Source organism: Schistocerca gregaria, chromosome 1, assembly GCF_023897955.1.
Source record: "Schistocerca gregaria isolate iqSchGreg1 chromosome 1, iqSchGreg1.2, whole genome shotgun sequence".
In the NCBI taxonomy this organism is placed as follows: domain Eukaryota; kingdom Metazoa; phylum Arthropoda; class Insecta; order Orthoptera; family Acrididae; genus Schistocerca; species Schistocerca gregaria.
This window is the reverse complement of record NC_064920.1, coordinates 777,036,682-777,056,740: the sequence shown is the minus strand read 5'-3', so window position 1 is coordinate 777,056,740 and position 20,059 is coordinate 777,036,682. Positions and strand designations below refer to the sequence as shown.

Below are 20,059 nucleotides of genomic sequence, written 5' to 3'. Positions count from 1 at the left end.
GTAGATCATGTAAATAATGGGGAGGTATTGAATAGAACTGTGGAGAAAAGAAATTTGTGGAACATCTTGACTAGTAGAAGGTATTGGTCGGTAGTACACATTCTGAGGCATCAAGGGATCACCAGTTTAGTACTGGAGGGAACCATGGCGGGTAAAAACCATAGAGGGGGCCAATAGATGAATACAGTAAACAGATTTAGAAGGCTGTAGGTCGCAGAAGTGACTTGGAGATGAAGAGGCTTGCACAGGAGAAGGTATTGTGGAGAGCTGCATCAAGCCAGTCTGTGGACTCAATACCGCAACAACAACATCAACAACAACAACAACTTGCACGGAAGTGGGGAATAAGAAGAAAGAAGCTAATAAGTGCTGTGAAGAGTAATAAAATTATAGAAGTTAAGGAGACGAGTTTATCAGCTTCAGTATCTTGTGAAACTGTGGACACTTAATTAGCTGTAGTGCCAGATGAAGTAAGTGTGTGCTGTACTGCAGTAAATGAGAGTATGAGTTGCAACATGTGTGATATGAATTTATATGCAGTATTATCTATTGGTGATAATACATGTTGTTTGGAGGCCATGGAGCCTGGGCCAGATGTACATGGAAGTACATGTGCCAATTTTTGTGGCGCCCAGAGTGGAACTCCAGATGGTAATTTTACTATAGGTACTGTGAAGGATGTACAGGAATCTGTTGAGGATGTTAGTCATGCTGCAAATGTTGTGGACAGTTAAGTGGTACTGACACATTTACTTCCGAAGGACATAGATTCGTCACCACCTGTGGTGGAGCATCCTGCTCAGAACGCAGAGGGGAGGGGTAATATGAAAGAGGAAAAATGCATCTAAGGCTAATGATCGGGCCAACAAGACTGAATCCTCTCAGGAGTGTGTACGTGAGGATCAAGAGTTTTATAGCTAGTGGCATGGATGGAGACAGCAGGTCTGACGGCCAGCAGTGCAAGAGGTAGGAGTGGCAGGTGCATGGACTAGGCATGAAAGACACTGTCACCAAAGCTGGTGAGATGCAGCAGATGATGAAGATGATGTGGAGGCATGGATTGGGAAGGGGTGACAGAACAGCGGAAGGAGAAACTGTTGGATTGGGGGAAAGGGGCAGTGGATTAGTGGAGATTGAGGCCAGGGCGGTTACGGGAGAAAAGGATGTGTCGCAAGGACAACTCCCATCTGCATAGTTCAGTAAAGCTGGTGCTGGAGGGAAGGATCCAGATGCCACACTTTCTGAAGCAGGCATTGAACTCAAACATGTGCTCAGCTGCATATTGTGCCACTGGGTGGTCAACTTTGTTCAGATAGCTGGTTTGTTGTCATACTAACATAGAAAGCTGTGCAGTGATTGCACTCTGGTCTGAAAAAACTGAACCATATTTTTTGCCAGGGTTTATTTATCGCCACGCACTGAAATGAGGGACATCATATCCAAGATCCTTCCCGTTCCTCGTAAAGTGATATTCTGTAGGCCACCCAAGCCACACATCATGGTTCATTCCTGTGCCACGCCCACTCCCAACCTCTCACCACTGGGGTTACATCCCTGTGGAAGGTCCAGGTGCAAGGCCTGCCCAGTCTACTTGCCCAGCACTTACTACTCCAGTTGTGTCACAAGCTTATCCTGTACCTGTAGAGGCAGGGGCACCTGAGAAAGAGACGAACTCTGTTGCAGTCACAGCACAGATTTCTTATATCTGTATAACAACCAAGCAGCTGTCCACTAGAATAAATAGCCACTGCAAAATGGTGGCCAAGAACAAAGTTGTTTATCCAGAGGAGCAACATATTTAACTACTGCTTCACAACCCGTGCTATCTGGATCCTTCTCTCCAACACCAGATTTTTACGATCTTGTAATTGTCCTGGCCTCAGTCTCCACTAAGCCACTGCCCACCTGCTCTCTACACAACAGTTTCCCCTTCCTCTGTCATGTCACTCCCTTCCAATCCACGCCTCCATGTAGATTTTATCATGAGCCACACCTCACCAGCTCTCGTACTACTGTATCACATGCCTAGCCCATGCACCTACTACACATTCCTCATATATTACTAGCCAACAAACCTGCTGCCTCCCTCCGAGGTTTTGTATATTTATCCTCAACACCTCTTCCTGCCGAAATGCAATATGTGTGTGTGTGTGTGTGTGTGTGTGTGTGTGTGTGTGTGTGTGTGTGTGTGTGTGCGTGTGCGCGCGCGCGTGCCTGTCAGAGACTCAATGTTTCTGCTGTTCAGTAAGTCATCTCCTTTACTCCAAAATTATTTACGTTCTGCCAGAAGTTTCCTTATTATATTCATTGAAAATGATGTTTAGCTTAAGGAACAATGGATGACCCATATGGTTTATTGCTTAGAGATAGAGTAGAAGGAAGAGGAAAATTTTATTCAAAATTTATCATAAAACATATGTTGAAGTAATTGTTGTGCAGGAATTTAGACAGGTACCAACCCAATGACTGGTTTCCTTCAAGGAGGGAAGAGTGTAGTACCATGATTCCACTGGGAGCAACAAACTGCTCCTGTGACACTCAGCAAAATGGCATCACACAAACAAAAGTGAGTATCAGCCTGAAGCTCAGACACCATTTCACAGAAGGCATATTCAGAGTGAAGGAGCACTTATTCAGGAAGCTGACAAAGTGGAAGAAGTTAGCCAGTGCCTTAGAAGTGTGAAGTTGCAGAATATTACAGCCCTGGTTAGACTCCTGAAGGAGCTGAAAAACAAGAAAAGCTGGATGCATGAAGTCATTACCATCCAGCTGCTGCAGCCTGTTGTCGCTTATATAGCAAGGGTGCTGCTGTTGGAGATTTACTGGTCAGCAGACTTTTGTAAATACCCGCACCCCACAAGTCTAATCCTCTCTCTCAGATGCTCACCGATGTTCTCTGTACATGATCGTATCAGGATGTGCACAAGATGTTGAATGCCATCATCAGGCTCAGGTGTTAACGTCGAGATAAAGACCACAGAAGGGCCAGATCCAGTCACCTACCAAGGACTTCATCTCCAGTAGGTGCAGGCGATCGCCTGGGCTGGGAATCATATCCTTAGGGCTGGGAATCATATCCTTAAGACTTGTCTCCTTCGCACTACTGGATTAACTGCTCTTCTGCTGATAACCACTTCCCTGGTGGGTTGCACATCTGAGTCTGGGCAACAGGCTGCCCAGTCTCTCTATTACTGTACAGCATTTCTTGAGGGTTTTCATCATTGCTGATAACTGCCTGGTGTGGACATGTGCCTTCGATTTCGACCATGCTGAATGTTATGGTTTGGACACTGTCCTACCCAGCTTGGTATGTGGAAATCATGAGTTAGTAATGCTGCCAGGAACTGTATCTGACACAGTTTGGTGACAGCTTTACTGACATGAATGCCGTCGCTGCTAAAGTGAGCCATCCTCCGAGCCAGCAGTTGCTGACCTCAGAGCCCAGTGAACTAGCAACCACCAATGCCCCTTTGCATGCTGCAATACCATATTTGTATTAAAATGAATAAAGGGCTGTTGGAATCAGGGATGTTTCAGTTCCAGTCAACACCACTTCTACATCCTATGTTCAGTTGAGGAAGCAGCACCTTCTCCTGACCTACAAATAGCAAAATCCTCTTCCACCCTGATGTCATGTCCCAAATCCAACATTTCAGTTGTTCCCAATTTTCTGGTTTTTCGGTTTCCAGTTTATTGTTAGTTTCTCTTTTGTTAATGATTTTCAATCAGAGTCCTTGGGTTGGCTCTTGTCTCTTGGTATTTCTTGGATGGAATTTTACTTTGATTTTAGATAGGTGGTGGCCAAAATCTAATACATCATTTCTTATTAGCTTAATATTCTGGATTTTGTGGGAGGATTCTGTGGATATTGTAACATGATGCACAGGGTGCTCCTTTTGAACTATCCCACATTTCAAAGACCTAGGGAAAAATCTACAGTAGATGTGGTATTAAAATTGCACCATATTCTGGAGCATCTTAAAGAATTTATTTAATGATCATCAGTACATCTTTACATGTCCGTTTGTAGAATGAAGAACATGAGTCTGTTATCAGTTCCTTGCAGTGTTCTTCATAACATGTCCTCTGTCACTGTTGCAATCAGTGGTACCATGTCTTAACACAGGAATATCGTTCACTTTGGTCGCGTACATGTGGTCCCTCATGAATCCTCACAAGAAGAAATCCAGTGGGATAATGTCAGTAGAATATGGTGCCCAGGTACAATCCAGCAATTGGAAAATTTCATATCCAGAACTTGCGAACAGCCATTGACCAATGCAGTGGAGCCTCATCTTGTTGAAAGATGATGATGGGTTTCAAGTCTTCTATCTGAGCATAAACAAACTTTCCGACATGTCGACATGCACTGAGCCATTCACGGTGTTTCCTGAAATGAAGAAATGCTACAAGACGCCCAACTTGCCTTCTGCGCTCACATCGTTTCTGCCCTCTCTGACTGATGCCAGGGCCATAATCATAAGTATAAGAGGGAAATATTGCCAACCCCAGCACTCAATAGTTTTATTCCTGATTATTATGGTGGAGCTAGCCATCAAAAGCTTGAGAATTTAATTGGAATTGAAGTGGCTTGAAAACCAAGAAGATTTTATCCAGTCATTCCACCGCAAAAGACTCCAAGTACACATATCTTTCCTATAAGGTGGGGACATTTTGCGCGGTGTGAGACTGCTGGAAAAACGGAGTAAGAAGAAATCACATCTGCTTAGTTCTTTAGCATTTCTACAATGCTGCCAGGACTAGGAGGCAATTCCTCGCTTTGCTGTAGCTAAGCAGCACATCCGAACACTTGTAGTGGACAGAATTTTGAAGAGGACAAATTATGCCATAGTGAGACAGCAATTATGGCAGACAAGATACGAACTTAATGCTAGAAACCTGTTTGATTGTCATTAATTTCTTTCATCAACTTTGTCGCCATTTGATTCGGATTGAGTAGACTTAATGAGGGCAGCAGAGCAGAGTGCTAGTTTGTGCCGTACAATGTCTAAGCAACATAACAAGTTTGACTGCTTAACTCACAGAGGACCGGACATGCAGAATGATAAGTCCACAGAACAGTAGTTAAGCTCTCCATACAAGAACTGGATGATGGCTCTGTGGCAGGACACAGCTGAGGACATCAAACTAACCGCTGGCCATATACTGTCGAAAGCTAAGCCACGGGAATCAAATATTAGCCAGGAGGAATGTGACTTACGCTTATTGCTTGAGAACGAGGACTTGGTTGTCTTTCCAGCTGACAAAAGAAACGCCACCATGCTTCTGAACACTGAAGATTACCACCCGAAGGTGCTAAATGTATTAGAAAATGACATGTACCTGAAGCGGAGTCGCGATCTGACACAGGCCGTAGTCAGGAAGAAAGTGAAGCTATTAAAGGAATCTGGTTTACCAGATGAAGTGGTGAAGAAATTAATGCCTAGGCCGCCAGACTTCCAAGGCATTATGGACTATCAAAGATACAGAAGGAAAGTGTTCCTCTTAGGCCCATTGTTACTGCAATCAGCTTACCCACCTACAGACTGGCAAAACATCTTGCAGGGTTATTAGTGCCAAAACTGGTAATTGTAAACACCATGTTGTAAACTTACAGACATTTGTTGAAACGCTCAAGAAAATGAAAATAATTCGAAACAACATAATGGTTAGTCTGGACATGTGTCACTTTTTATGAGGGCTCCAGTACAAGACAAGCTGGAATTTTTGGCCTAACAGTTTCCACCTCGAATCGTCAAGTCGTTCCATCACATTCTAATGACATCATACTTCTTGTACTGTGACGAATATTGTAAAATGAGGGATGGCCTAACAGTGGGCTTGCCACTGTCTCCTGCTATTGCGAATTTCTTGTCTTGCTTCCTTAAGTATGTTGATGACACCTTCCTGATATGGCCTCATGGTGAAAATGCACTGCAGCAGTCCATGGATCACATGAATGGTGTCCACCCCAACATTAAGTCTAACATAGAGATGGAGAAAAATGGCAAGATACCATTCTTAGATATTTAAGTTGGGCAGAAGGCAGGAGGCCGGCTTGGTCATTCAGTGTACAAAAAACCAACACAATGTGATCGATATTTGAATGCCGGTAGTTTTCACCACAGTGTACATAAGAAAGCAGTCCTGAGCCTGTTAAAACACAGAGCGAAAGTTATGTCTGATGACAACCACCTTCAGTCTGAATTGCAGCACTTGAGGCACATGTCCAGGTAGAATGGCTACAGCAAAAGGGAAATTGCAAACACTTTCAGGTGTCACCGAAGAAGGACGCCTTGTGAATTGTCAGAAGAAGCCAAGACGGCGGCTTTCCTGCCATACTGGGATGTGTACTGCAGAGACATGGATTAGACCAGTGTTCCAGCCCACCCCCAAGATATGAGGTCCACCCTCAAGATATGAGATATGTTGCGCCCTGTTGAAGATGATATAGCTCTTCATGAGCCCAGTGTGCATGGTGTCCCTTGCAAGTGCAGCAGGATCTATAAAGGCTAGACAATTCGCACAGTTGTGGAGCATTGTGCTGAGCACAAGAGACATATTAAGTAAAGGGAGCTCGAAAAGTCAGCCAGAGCTGAGCATTGCTTCGAAAATGGACACAAAATACAGCTTGAGAATACAAGAGCCTTTCTCCTGCATCAACATACTGGGACTCCATTATAAAAGAGGTGGCTGAGATTAGAATGAACAGAAACAATTTCAACAGAGACCAAAGCTACACACTGAGTAGGGTGTGGGGGTGGGCTTTGGATGCGGAAAGGAGGCAATGGCAGATGCTTAACACTTGTAGGGAGGTAGAAGCAGCAGCTTCAAGCGTAGTGTCAGGCCCTTGTGCCACTTGACATCATTCAGTCCCGTGGCACACCAGAGTTACTATGAGATGCCCAACTTGCCTTCCACACAAGTGTCATTTCGGCTCTCTCTGATTCGTGCCAGCGACGATATTCGTAGATACATAAGTGGCAAATAGTGCCAACCTCAGCAGTCAGTAGTTTTGCACCTGACAATGATGGTGTAACTAGCCGTTGAAAGCTCATGAATTTTATTGGAACTGACACAGCTCAAAAACCAAGAAGATTTTATCCAGCATGGATATTATACCATTAGATGACCGGAAATCTGTTTTGCAATAAAAAAAATTTGCAGCTGACAGTGAAGGCTATTATTAAATCTGGGACATTTTTCATAACGCTTTTCCCTGTGTTTCCTTTGAAAACTTTATATCTCTCTGCCGAAAGGCATGCTCATCTGTAATTCTTGTTTTTGTACTGCTGTAACAAATGTGTTTAGTAAGAACAGCTGTTATCTGTTTTATATTTCCTGGTTTTCTGAAGTGTATTCATGTTAACTGTTTTGCTTGGCCTGATTTTGTTCTGCCTGTTTCCCGGAAGCTACAAATTCTTTCCAGCATGTTGTTGCAAATTGTCCAGAATCTGATGACATGCTTGTACTACACATGGCAGCAATGTATTATTATTTATCAAGATATTTTTTCATGAATTTCACCTTCATATGCCACAACTACTGTAAAACCAGAACTCATAGGACTTTCAGGTTTCATAAACAAGCTACCATACAATAACATCACAAAAGGAGAGTTTCCTAACCAAACTTCCAGAAAAGATTAAACAACTTTAACTGGGAGAAGTTTTTTAGTGATGAAATTTTTAGATGACTTTGAGTACTGTTTGGAGCAAAGGTAGTGAATCAAACGATATAAAACTTAAATGTGCACAATGTAGGCTATTCGACCATGTTGCCAAGTTTTGCAGTTTTACCACAGTTAATCATCTCGTCATAATTAATCACTAAAATACAGTTATTCAAAATTGACTATAACTTTTGAAATGTCACTGCAACATTTTGTCAGCTTTCACTTAAAGAGTTGTTGATAATATATATTAATGATGTACCTATGATGTGCAATAGCAAATTACTTAACTACGCATATGATAGCCCACCCAGCTAACCGTGCGGTGTAATGCATTGCTTCCCGAGCGGGAAGGCGTGCCGGTCCCTGGCACGAATTTGCCCAGCAGATTAGTGTCAAGGTCTGCTGTGCCCGCCAGCCTGTGGATAGTTTTTAAGGTGGTTTTCCATCTATCTTGGCGAATGCAGGCTGGTTCCCCTTATTCCACCTCAGTTACACTGTGTAGGTGATTGCTGCGCAAACACCTTTTCCATGTACGCATTCACCATGATTACTCTACCATACAAACATTTGGGGTTACACTCATCTGGCATGAGACGCTTCCAGGCGGTCTACTGGGGGCCGACCCGCACAATAAGCCTGGGCACGGTGTAGGGTGGCAGTGAGATTGGTGGACTGCTGTGACCTGTTGTGGGATTCTGAACCACTGAGGTCTACGGTGGGATGAAGCCTCTCTGTCATTCCTGGGTCTTCGATTTAATATGTACATACATACATACATACATACATACATGCATGTATGCATGCCTGCAGATGGTACAACTGTTAGCTGGGGACACAATGAGAATGATCCGTTCTAGTGCTTAAATGGCTTAAGGAATTATTTAAAAACTTAAGATTAAGAAAATCAGTTTGTTGAATGGCGGTGTGCTGTTACATGTTCCTCCTCCGTACCTACCATCATTAAAATATATATATATATATATATATATATATATATATATATATATATATATAGAAAGAAACTTCCACATGGGAAAAATATATTAAAAACAAAGATTCCAAGACTTACCAAGCGGGAAAGCGCCGGCAGACAGGCACATGAACAAAACACACACACAGAATTACTAGCTTTCGCAACCGATGGTTGCTTCTTCAGGAAGGAGAGGGAAAGACGAAAGGATGTGGGTTTTAAGGGAGAGGGTAAGGAGTCATTCCAATCCCGGGAGCGGAAAGACTTCCCTTAGGGGAAAAAAAAGGACAGGTGTACACTCGCGCACACACACACACACACACACACACACACACACACACACACACCCATATCCATCCGCACATACACAGACACAAGCAGACATTTGTAAAGGCAAAGAGTAAGGGCAGAGATGTCAGTCGAGGCGGAAGTACAGAGGCAAAGAAGTTGTTGAAAGACAGGTGAGGTATGAGCGGCGGCAACTTGAAATTAGCGGAGGTTGAGGCCTGGCGGATATCGAGAAGAGAGGATATACTGAAGGGCGAGTTCCCATCTCCGGAGTTCGGATAGGTTGGTGTTGGTGGGAAGTATCCAGATAACTCGGACGGTGTAACACTGTGCCAAGATGTGCTGGCCGTGCATCAAGGCATGTTTAGCCACAGGGTGTTCCTCATTACCAACAAACACTGTCTGCCTGTGTCCATTCATGCGAATGGACAGTTTGTTGCTGGTCATTCCCACAGAGAAAGCGTCACAGTGCAGGCAGGTCACTTGGTAAATCACGTGGGTGCTTTCACACGTGGCTCTCCCTTTGATCGTGTACACCTTCCGGGTTACAGGACTGGAGTAGGTGGTGGTGGGAGGGTGCATAGGACAGGTTTTACACCGGGGGCGGTTGCAAGGGTTGGAGCCAGAGTGTAGGGAAGGTGGTTTGGGGATTTCATAGGGATCCCTATGAAACCACTACACTTCCAAAAAACTAACGCTGCATCTGAGTCAAACTAAGAGTAACAGAGTCAAAGACTGAAACAGTACTGAATTAAAACTGAGAAAAACAGAGAGAAACTGAGATATGTGGTCAAAACCATGATGTCATCTATAAGTTTCTAACAGTGAACATTCTGTATTTCTCCTCTTTGTTATAAATTCAGCTAGAATTTATTTTATTATAAAGTGACACTGTTATAACAGTCAGAATGTGGTAAACAAACAGTCTTGCCCAAAATTATTGACATCATAGACTTTAACAAATCTGACCTTTCTGATAAAAATATGTGATCTTTTTTGTGAGTTACATATTATATTTCTTTCATAACATTTCTTATTTCCTTTTTGGCTTGTCAGATATCCAGATATATTCAATTACCATTCATTAAATATCATTTCCTTCTCATCCCATGTGGTAAGTCTCCCCTGACCCACAGTTCAAGGTGACTTTCCCAAAATCTGCCCCTTTTACTAGACCTCTCCAGTCCTTTTCCATCACCGTTCTTCATTCCCCTTCAACTGGCTTCAAAGCTTGCCTGTTACAACAGTCTTCTATGTGTGTGTTCTTCCGTTGCTTGGTAAGTTGAATTTTTATTTATCCAGTTAAATAATTATTAAACATAATCATACACAGCTTGGTTTTTTTCATCACTAACATTATTTTTATATGAGAAATTATGGTTTTTTTGTCACGTAGAACAGTGAAGTACCCAGCATCTGCATATTTTTATCTGATGTTATTAATTTTGCCAGTTACAATATATAATTATGTACTGAAACAAATCCTCTAATTAGTAAACAAAAGTTTCAATTATCTACTCAGAATTACGTGTTCAAGTAGAAAACCTAAGAAGAGAAGCTATATGACTGGATGCTTCACTGATTTGTTGTATTGAATACTACATTATCGTCTGTCAAAGGCAGTTAAATTTCAGCTGAATTCAGGCTCATAAAAAGAGTATTCATCCTTCAAAAAATAAAAGGCAGTTAGGATTCTGTGCAATTCAGATAAAATGAATCATGTAAAGAATTGTTCAAGAATTAAAAGATACTTACACTACACATCAATACATATTTCTAAAACTATACAACTAATTGCAGTATCCAATCAGTACAATAATTTAAGCATATATGTACATAATTATAACACTAGAAGAAATGATGATCACCTGAAGAGGCATAATGCAAAAGAGATAAACAACAGCCCATATCACATCAGGATCAAATCGTTTAAAACAAACTTCCGATGTATATAAAAAGTTTTAAAGCAGTTCCTTCAAAGTAGGTTTGAAGAAGTATCTTACTAAGAAGTGTTTTTATAGTATTACAGAACTCCTCTCAGATGAAATGCTGAGATATACAGGTTGATTCTTGCAACTTCAGCAGATAGCCATTCATAACTTAAGAAATAACCCCACCCACAAAGTAAAAGATCAACCATACACAAACTCAGTAGCCAGAGTTTCTCCTTCTGCTATGTAAGACAAACTAGGAGTAGCTTGAACATTCAGTTCAAAGAACATTGAGATTGCGTATGTTGAACAACACATCAAAATCTCTATTTGCAATCGATACAATTCTCAACAGACATGGAGTAAACAATGTTGAAGAGCATATCCAGATTTTGCATCATTCAGGGAAAAGTGGCCTTATGAATCTACTCAAAGAGATAGTAATATATGTTCATAGATACAGATCTCCATCATCTTAATGAACGGACTTAATTAACTAGACAGACTTTAAACAAAATTACATTCACCTACTTTCCAATTTGAAACATAAACAAACGCTGCTCCATTTGACAATGACAACATGGAGACGGAGACCCAACATGAGATAGTACACTAAAATATAACAGCTTGCTCAGTCAGACATTAATACAGTAGTCAAATTAATTTAAGCTTTCAACTAGACATCATAAGTTAATATAATGTCCGCTGTTATAATATTCATTTATTTATATACGTTCATTTATCACTATTTATTTTGTCCAGTGGAATATCCAGGATGGAATGAAACAGTGTAAAGACAAGCATAGTTGCTACTCACGATATAGTGGAGATGCTGAGTTTCAGAAAGGCACAACAAAAAGACTGTCAGAGAATTAGCTTTCGGCCAACAAGGCCATTGTCAAAACATGCATGCATGCACACACTCACGCAAATGCAACCCACACACACATGACCACAGTCTGTGGCAGCTAGAGCCAGACTGTGAGTTGCAGGACATTATGGGAGAGGCAGCTGGTTGGGGGTAAGGAGGACACTGGGGAGGATGGAGAGGGTAAGGGATAGTACGGGTAGGAGGCAGTAAAGAGCTACTGGGAGTGTCAGGGACAAGGTAGATAGTGGGACAGCTAGGTGCAGTCAGGAGGTTAGATGCAGGGTGAGGGAGGGAAGGGGGAGGGGGGGGGGTTTAGCAGGAAAGGAGAGAAGTAAAAAGACTGGGTGCATTGGTGTAATAGAGGGCTGTGTAGTGCTGGAATAGAAGCAGGGAAGGGACTAGATGGATAAAGGCCATGACTAGTGAGGACTGAGGCCAGGAGGGTTACAGGTACATGGGATATGTTTCAGTGAGAGTTTCCACTTGCACAGTTCAGAAAAGCTGGTGTTGGTGGAAAGGATGCAGACAGCACAGGCTGTGAAGTAGTCATTGAAATTAAGGATGTTGTGTTGGGCAGTGTGCTCATCAACAGGGTAGTCCAGCTGTTTCTTCGCCACAGTTTGTCAGTGGCCATTCATGCCAACAGACAGCTTGCTGGTTGTCATGCCCACAAAGAATGCAGCACAGTGGCTGCAGCTTAGTTTGTAGATCACATGAACGGTTTCACAGAGAGCCCTGCTTTTGATGGGATAGGTGATGTTTGTGACAGGACTGGAGTAGGTGGTGGTGGGAGGGTGTGTAGGATGGGTCTTACATCTACATCTATTACAGGGATATGAGCCATGAGGTAAGGAACTGGAACACAGGAGTTGTGTAGGGGTGAACAAGGATATTGTGTATGTCCGGTTGGCGGCAGAGTACAACTGTGGGAGGAGTGGGAAGGATAGTGGGTAGGATAGTGCTCACTTCAGGGCACAATGAGAGGTGGTTGAAACCCTAGTGGAAAATGTAATTCAGTTGCTTCAATCCTGGGTGGTACTGAGTCACAAGGGGACTGCTCTTCCATGGCCTGACGGTGGAGCTTTGGGAGTTGTTGGGTGACTGGAAAGACAAGGCAGGAGAGATCTGTTTTTGTACAAGGTTAGGAGGATGATTACAATCTGTAAAGGCCTCAGTCAAAACTTTGATATATTTTGAGAGGGATCGCTCATCACTACAGGTATGACAGCCATGGGTGGACAGGCTGTATGGAATGGGTGGCAGCCGTCAAAGTGGAGGTATTGCTGATGGTTCATAGGTTTCATATGGACAGGTACTGATACAGGCATCATTGAGGTGGAGGTCAGCATCGAGGAAGGAGGTTTGATGGGTTGAGTAGGACAAGGTGAAGTGAATGGGGGGGGAGGTGTTGAGGTTCTGGAGGAATGTGGATAGGGTGTCCTCACCCTCAATCCACATCACAAAGCTGTCATCATTGAATCTCAACCAGGCGAGAGGGATGGGATTCTGAGTGTTTAGGAAGTATTCCTCTAGATGGCCCATTAATAGGTTGGCATAGTACGGTGCCATGCAGGCGCCCATAATTGTATCACAGATATGTTTGTAGATAATCCCTTCAAAGGAGACATAATTGTGGGTGGGGACATAATTGGTCATGGTGACTAGGAAGGAGTTTGTAGGTTTGGAAACTGTCGGGCGTTGGAAAAGGTAGTGTTCAATAGCGGTAAGGCCATGAGCATTAGGGATGTCAGCATAAAGGGAGGTGGCATCAATAGTTACGAGAAGGCTACCATGTGTTAAAGGGACAGGAACTGTGTGGATAAAATGGTTGGTATCCTTTATGTAGGAGAGTAGGTTGCGGCTAATAGGCTGAAGATAATCGTCTACAAGAGCAGATATTCTCCCAGTGAGAGCACAGTAACTGGCCACAGTGGGGTGTCCTGGGTGGTTGGATTTATGGACTTTAGGAAGCACGTAGAATGTAAGATAGCAGGGAATGGTAGGGGTGACAAGAGAATTGGACTGGCAGACTCTGTAGGAGGATGAACCTGACAGCTGGCGGAGTCCTCCTGCCAGGTAATCCTTGTGGTTCAAAACAACAGTGGGGGAGCCTTTGTTAGTAGTTTTTAGGCGGTGGATTGTTGATCTTTCTGCATATTTAAGGTTAGTTTCATTAATGTTGAGGGATTTGGGGAATGTTGGTGAGGCAACGTTTGAGACAGAAATTCTGGAAAGTTAACATAGTCCAGTCAAGTAGTAGATATACCTTGCAAAAGGTGGGGTAGAAGAGTTTATTTTTTCAACTCGTTCATATGGTTGGAAAGATTAGAAAACAGTGTTTTGCCAACAAAATTTCGCTTGGAAAAACTTTCTGCAGTCAAAAAACTTTGAACATTTCGGACTTTTTTCAGTTTTTTCAAACTATCTCAGTTTTATTTGCTCCTATCGCTTTAACATCTATTTTGTTTTTTAAAGAGCACAAAATTCTCTACAAATTTGATTCTTGCCATTTTTTCTACTCCCAATATCTAAGGCACTACAGCACCTCAAAAAATAACAATTTTTCAAATTTTGAGCATAGTGGCAAGATACCTAATTTTTGAACACTATTTTTTCAGTTTCTGTTTGTGTAGTATAAATACATTGTACATCATGTTATAAGTTGGAATTTACCACCTCACTTTCAGGTATTCAATTTCTCTGTATGCAACTTGAGGATTGCTGGACACCCAACTATTGTGATTCTTACATCACTACCTGAAGTTCACTATGGGCCACCTCAGCCCTGGTATTTGTAAAACTATAAATATAAAATACATCATTGAGAGACATAAACACACACACACACACACACACACACACACACACACACACACACATACATACACACACACACACACACACACACACACACACACACACACACACACAAAATAAATTGTCTCAGGAAACTGAACTATTATTAGCTGCAATAGGCAACCTAATTAGGTAGGTAATTATTCTTGTGTATAAAAGCCACACAGTTGACATTAAAAATAAGTAGCATTTATTACAATTAAAATGAATTGTTAGTTACTAAAAAATCTTGACAGTTCTGGGTGTATAACACTTGTAATATTGCACTTAAGCGCACTTGAGACAGAGATGAGCATCACTTCCAACGTTTTGATGGGCCAGGTTCCTCAGTGTCACCAGAAATACCTTGAGTTACGGATTCAGGGTCTGTACATAGAGTTGATCCCAGATTGACCTCTTCTTTAAACAGCGAGTAAGCCTCAGCAAGTTCGTTGGTTTCGTCAGCAGTTTCCTCAACATCCTCCATAACATCTTCTTCACTGTCTTCATATAAAAATTTTGGCATGTTTTAACAGTTGACCCCAATACATTTCTTGCAAATTGAAGAACATTTCAAACCCACTTTTCTGCAGGAGCACGCTCCGCCACAGTTCAGCTTGCATGAGCATGAAACAATGTGAAGAAGTGTTTCAGGTGCTGGATCTTGGCTCATTATAATGGGTATTGGACCATGGTCACTGTGATTCCAGCCCCATTTCTCAGGAGGTTCCCAGTTTCCCATCCAACTTTGGACTTGTTGGTAAGTCCGCAACGAATGATGTTGTGCAGCATTTGTGTAGGTGGCAACCGTGCAAGATTCAGTTTGCTTTTTGTGGCAGACTTGGCGAATAGCTGGTACCGCAAATGGTCTAGTGTGTGGGAACTGCTGACACCTCCACTTTACAATGCGATAGTAACCTGTTCTCCTGCTGCTGTTATTTCTTCGCGGGTAGCATGTGGTTTATTGAACGTGCAAAGTGCTGAGGTTAGGTGTTCATTTTTCGCAACAATATTGCAGCACTTAATTTTTCCTTGACCAAAAAAAGCAGATGTTGTATCACATCTGCTAAAGGCGTGAGTGAACAGAATATATTCACTGTCAAACTTGTAAGATGCAGTGGAAAACCACTTGTCTTCTGCATTTCCTCTTCCTGGCTTTAAGAAAAATAAGTTTTCTATGCCTTGCCCCAAACCGGTCTTGAGCACAAGCAGGTCAACATCTTCTCCTACAATGACATCACTTCCAAAATCTTTGTCTCTTAAAATGGCAGATGTTACAGTTATAACGTCAGCATCTTCTTGTGCCTGGTGCACTTCAATGCTACACTCCAGAAATTCCATTTTAAGAAGTGTGGTCAAACGCATCTTGTTTCGTTCGTTGTACAAGAACTTGTCCTGAGGGACTTGATTCACCATCTCTGATTCAACCACAACGTCAAACGAAGAATGTTGTTTGGACCTACGAATCCTCTCAGCACTCTTTGTGCTACATTTGTCTCCCTCACATGGATACCCATCAAATACAATAGCAAATTGAGATCCAAAATGACATTGCAGGTAAGAAACAGAGCTTTGGGCTATTGACTTGAAGCAAACATTTCGAGTCCAAGTCACTTTGTGGATAAGGCACCCTCCATCAATGACAAAAAATTTACTCGGTCCACCTGACTTCACATCTTCCACTGAAATGAAGGCATTGTAGAGTGAAGATTTTGTTCCTTTTCACTTGCCTTTTTCTGAGACTAGGGACATTGGGTAAGGAGCAAGTTCATATATCAGAAAGGCTTTTAACTCTTCTTCACTTTGTTTCATTAAACAAATCCTTTGGAAAAGAGTTAAAGGATCAACAGGAGTAATTTTAGTGCTCCCAGCTTTTACTGAATTGAAAGCAGAAAGGAGAGTCACAACTTTATCTTTTCTACAGAACTGTACATCGTGGAAATTGTCACCAAGTATTCTTTGCTCGAAATTTGAAAAATTGGTATTTTTTGACTCGTTGTAGCGTCTTACCGGTAGATACTGGGAGTAGAAAAAATGGTAAGAATAAATTTGTAGAGAATTTTGTGCTCTTTAAAAAATAAAATAGACGTCAAAGCGATAGGAGCAAATGAAACTGAGATATTTTGAAAAAACTGAAAAAAGTCCGAAATTTTCGAAGTTTTTTGACTGCAGAAAGTTTTCCCAAGAGAAATTTTGTTGGCAAAACTTGGTTTTCTAACCTTTCCAACAATATGAACGAGTTAAAAAAATAAAATCTTCTACCCCCACCTTTTGTGAGATACAGGCATTTTTTCTGACAGTTTCACTGGACTAACAGGGGGTAGATCATGGTTGAATGAAGGAGTGAACTGAATCAGACCGAGTTCAATGTTGGTCTTTGGTTGAATCCGATTGGTATGGATGGTCGTAAAAAAGTATTTCCACTGTAGAGACTAGGTGAAGGTCTTTATCAAGTCCTGCAAGATTGAATTTGAGGATGGGGCAAAAGGTGAGGCCTTTGGAATGGACTGATACTTCTGCAGGGCTAAGGCTTTTGGGGGAATGGTTCATGTTTGTGTTTCTGGTCTGTTTAGGTTCTGGATTCTGTGTGGTGCCGGGAGAGACTGTGGAGGGCAGGGAAAGTGTAGTATGTCTGTGAGACATGGTTTGTCAGCTATGAGGGGAAGTGGGGGTGGTTTGGATCCAGATGACACAAGCTCTGAACCAGTAACAGGAATGGAGGGCATCATGTTGGGCACCATGCTCAGCAACAGGGTGATCCAGTTGTGTCTTGGCCACAGTTTGTCGGTGGCCATTCATGCCAACTGACAGCTTGTTGGTTGGCATGCCCACGTAGAATGCAGCACAGTAGTTGCAGCTGATCTTCTGGATCACATGACTGGTTTGACAGGTAGCCCTGCTTTTGATGGTATAGGTGATGTGTAGGTGGTGGTGAGAGGATCTATGCAATAGGTGTTGCATCTAGGTATATTACAGGGATATGAGCCATGAGGTAAGGGGCTGTGACACAGGGGTTGTGTAGGGATGAACAAGGATATTGTGTACATTCATTGGGCAGCGGAATACCACTGTGCGAGGAGTGGGAAGGATAGTAGGTAGTACATTCCTCACTTCAGGGCAAAACAAGAGGTAGTCGAAACCCTAGTGGAGAATGTAATTCATTTGCTTCAGTCCTGGGTGGTACTAAGTCGTCTGCTCTTCCATGGCCGGACAGTGGAGCTTTGGGAGTTGTTCGGTAACTGGAAAGATAGGGCACAGTAAATCTGTTTAGTACAAAATTGGGGGGATGATTATGATCTATAATGGCCTCAGTCAGACCCTGGGTATATTTCCAGAGGGATCGCTTATCACTGCAGGTATGACAGTGCGGCGTTTGCTGTGTTATTCAGTGGTTTGGTATTTAATTAATTTGTAAATGAAAATGATGATGTTATTTCATTACAGTGAGTCATTACAAAATAATTTTTTCTCCCGGCTAAAGATTTGGTCAAGTTGCTAAAGAAATCCTAGTTAATGTTGTGTTAAAGTGTTGTCTGTAAGTTGTGTAAGTGTCACTATATCACAGTTCGTACAACAGATTCTATACAACTATTGATTATGATGGAAACAGTTATCTTCAGCAAAATGATCATTAAAACCACCAAATATCATTGGGACCACCGGTGCACATTTATTTTTACACCTTTTTATTACCTTTGGCATTTATGTCTGCAGAGTTGCGTAATTCGAATTTGCCGCTGAGATAATTGTTCAGATGGCGGCAGACAATTGACAGAGACTTTCTATTGTTAGAGCAAATTTCCTTTTAACAGGATAAGTATTTGAATTAATGCCGACTAAACTTTACTTTTATATTGCGCGCTGTTTAGACTCATTTTCATCAAGCAAACCTTTGATACTTTCGTAAGAAACACAGATAAAAATGCGATACAAATCGCTATCATCAATGGCTGCACTCCTTGCACCGGAAAGAAATAATTAACACAGATAATGCTTATTGGGAGAGTAATTAAAGTTACAAATAATTATTCACACATATTTATAATAATAAAGAACTCTATTCTCAAGTAATAATTAACAAATCATTTCTGAACAGACCTCCGTTTGATATGCGTCTTGCATCTGCAACCTACACAAGCCAACCAAAAGAAGGTAAAAACAAAGGAAGATGAACGCAGATCATAAAAGGAATTTAACAATTATTGTTGTCTTTGTGTGATACACATCAATATGTTCAATTACATCATAAAATATTATATAAATAATTAATATTTGTTATCATTTTGTTTCATTTCACTGTTTTTCTATATGTTGGATAGATAATGTTTATAACTGTTAGAGGCATAATTTCCTCTTGTCGCACTGTAGCTAAAATTTATCTCGTGGATGTTAGAACAGTCCCGTGTGGCTAGGCTGTATGAAATGGACTTCTTGATTGAGGTGGAGGTCAACATTGAGGAAGGTGGCTTGATGGGTTGAGTAGGACCAGGTGAAGTGAATGGGGGAGAAGGCGTTGAGGTTCTGGAAGAATATGGATAGGGTGTCCTCACCCTCGATCCACATCACTAAGATGTCATCAGTGCATGTGAACCATGTGAGAGGTTAGGGATTCTGTGTGTTTAAGAAGTATTCCTCTACATGACCCGCGAATAACTTTGCATAGGATGGTGCCATGCAGGAGCCCATAGCCGTACCCCACATATGTTGTGGGTGAGGCAATGGTTGATAGTGGTGAATGGGAAGGAGGTGGTCAGTTAGGATTCTGTCGGGCATCGTCTACTTTTGACAAAGGCCTTGTTGGCCGAAAACTAATTTTCTGACTGTTTTTGTTGTGTCTTTCTGTGACTTAGCATCTTTGCTATATGGTGAGCAGCAACTATCCTTTGCTTTATATTGTCGCATTTCATCCTGACAATGCCCCATCAAATCTGGCTGTAGAGTTATGGTCAGCAGCGGCATCACTATTAAATTTGTACTGTCTGACACAATGACATTGTTGTAGCCAATGGACCGAGGAGTTCTGAAGCTTATTAAGAATTTGTATAAGAGACAGCTTCTGAGTAAGCTTGTTGAAGAAGAGAAATGTAAATGTCGAAGACATCATTTCTACAATTTCATCTGTGGGGAACTAATGGTGTTTATCTCATTGGAAATTGTTTCAATCTCTTATCTACCTAGCTAGTAGGCATATATACTTGTAGTATCATGTGGGGAGGGGGAGTGCTACCTTTGTGTCCTTCTTGGTTTTGATAATGCATTCATTCTGAAGGTTAAGGACTTGCAATGACTGAATCATGGATTCCATAGTTTACTTATTCTGCATATTTATCCTTGTTAATAAATATTTGGTCTAAGGCTTTCCCAGTGGTTCCATTTTTTCCAAATATATTTCGAAATTTGCTGCTGGGGAATAGTACACAGTTGTAACTATCAATTTTTTTCTGAGTGATAACAATGTGACACATGCAGTCATTGGCTGGATTGATATA

At 41.8% G+C, this 20,059-nt stretch overlaps 1 protein-coding gene across 3 annotated transcripts in view; it reads left to right on the top strand.

Moving 5' to 3' along the window:
• The window catches only part of LOC126268660 (E3 ubiquitin-protein ligase CCNB1IP1-like), a 259,062-nt gene that overhangs the window by 173,319 nt on the left and 65,684 nt on the right, over positions 1–20,059 (top strand). The window lies entirely within an intron of this gene.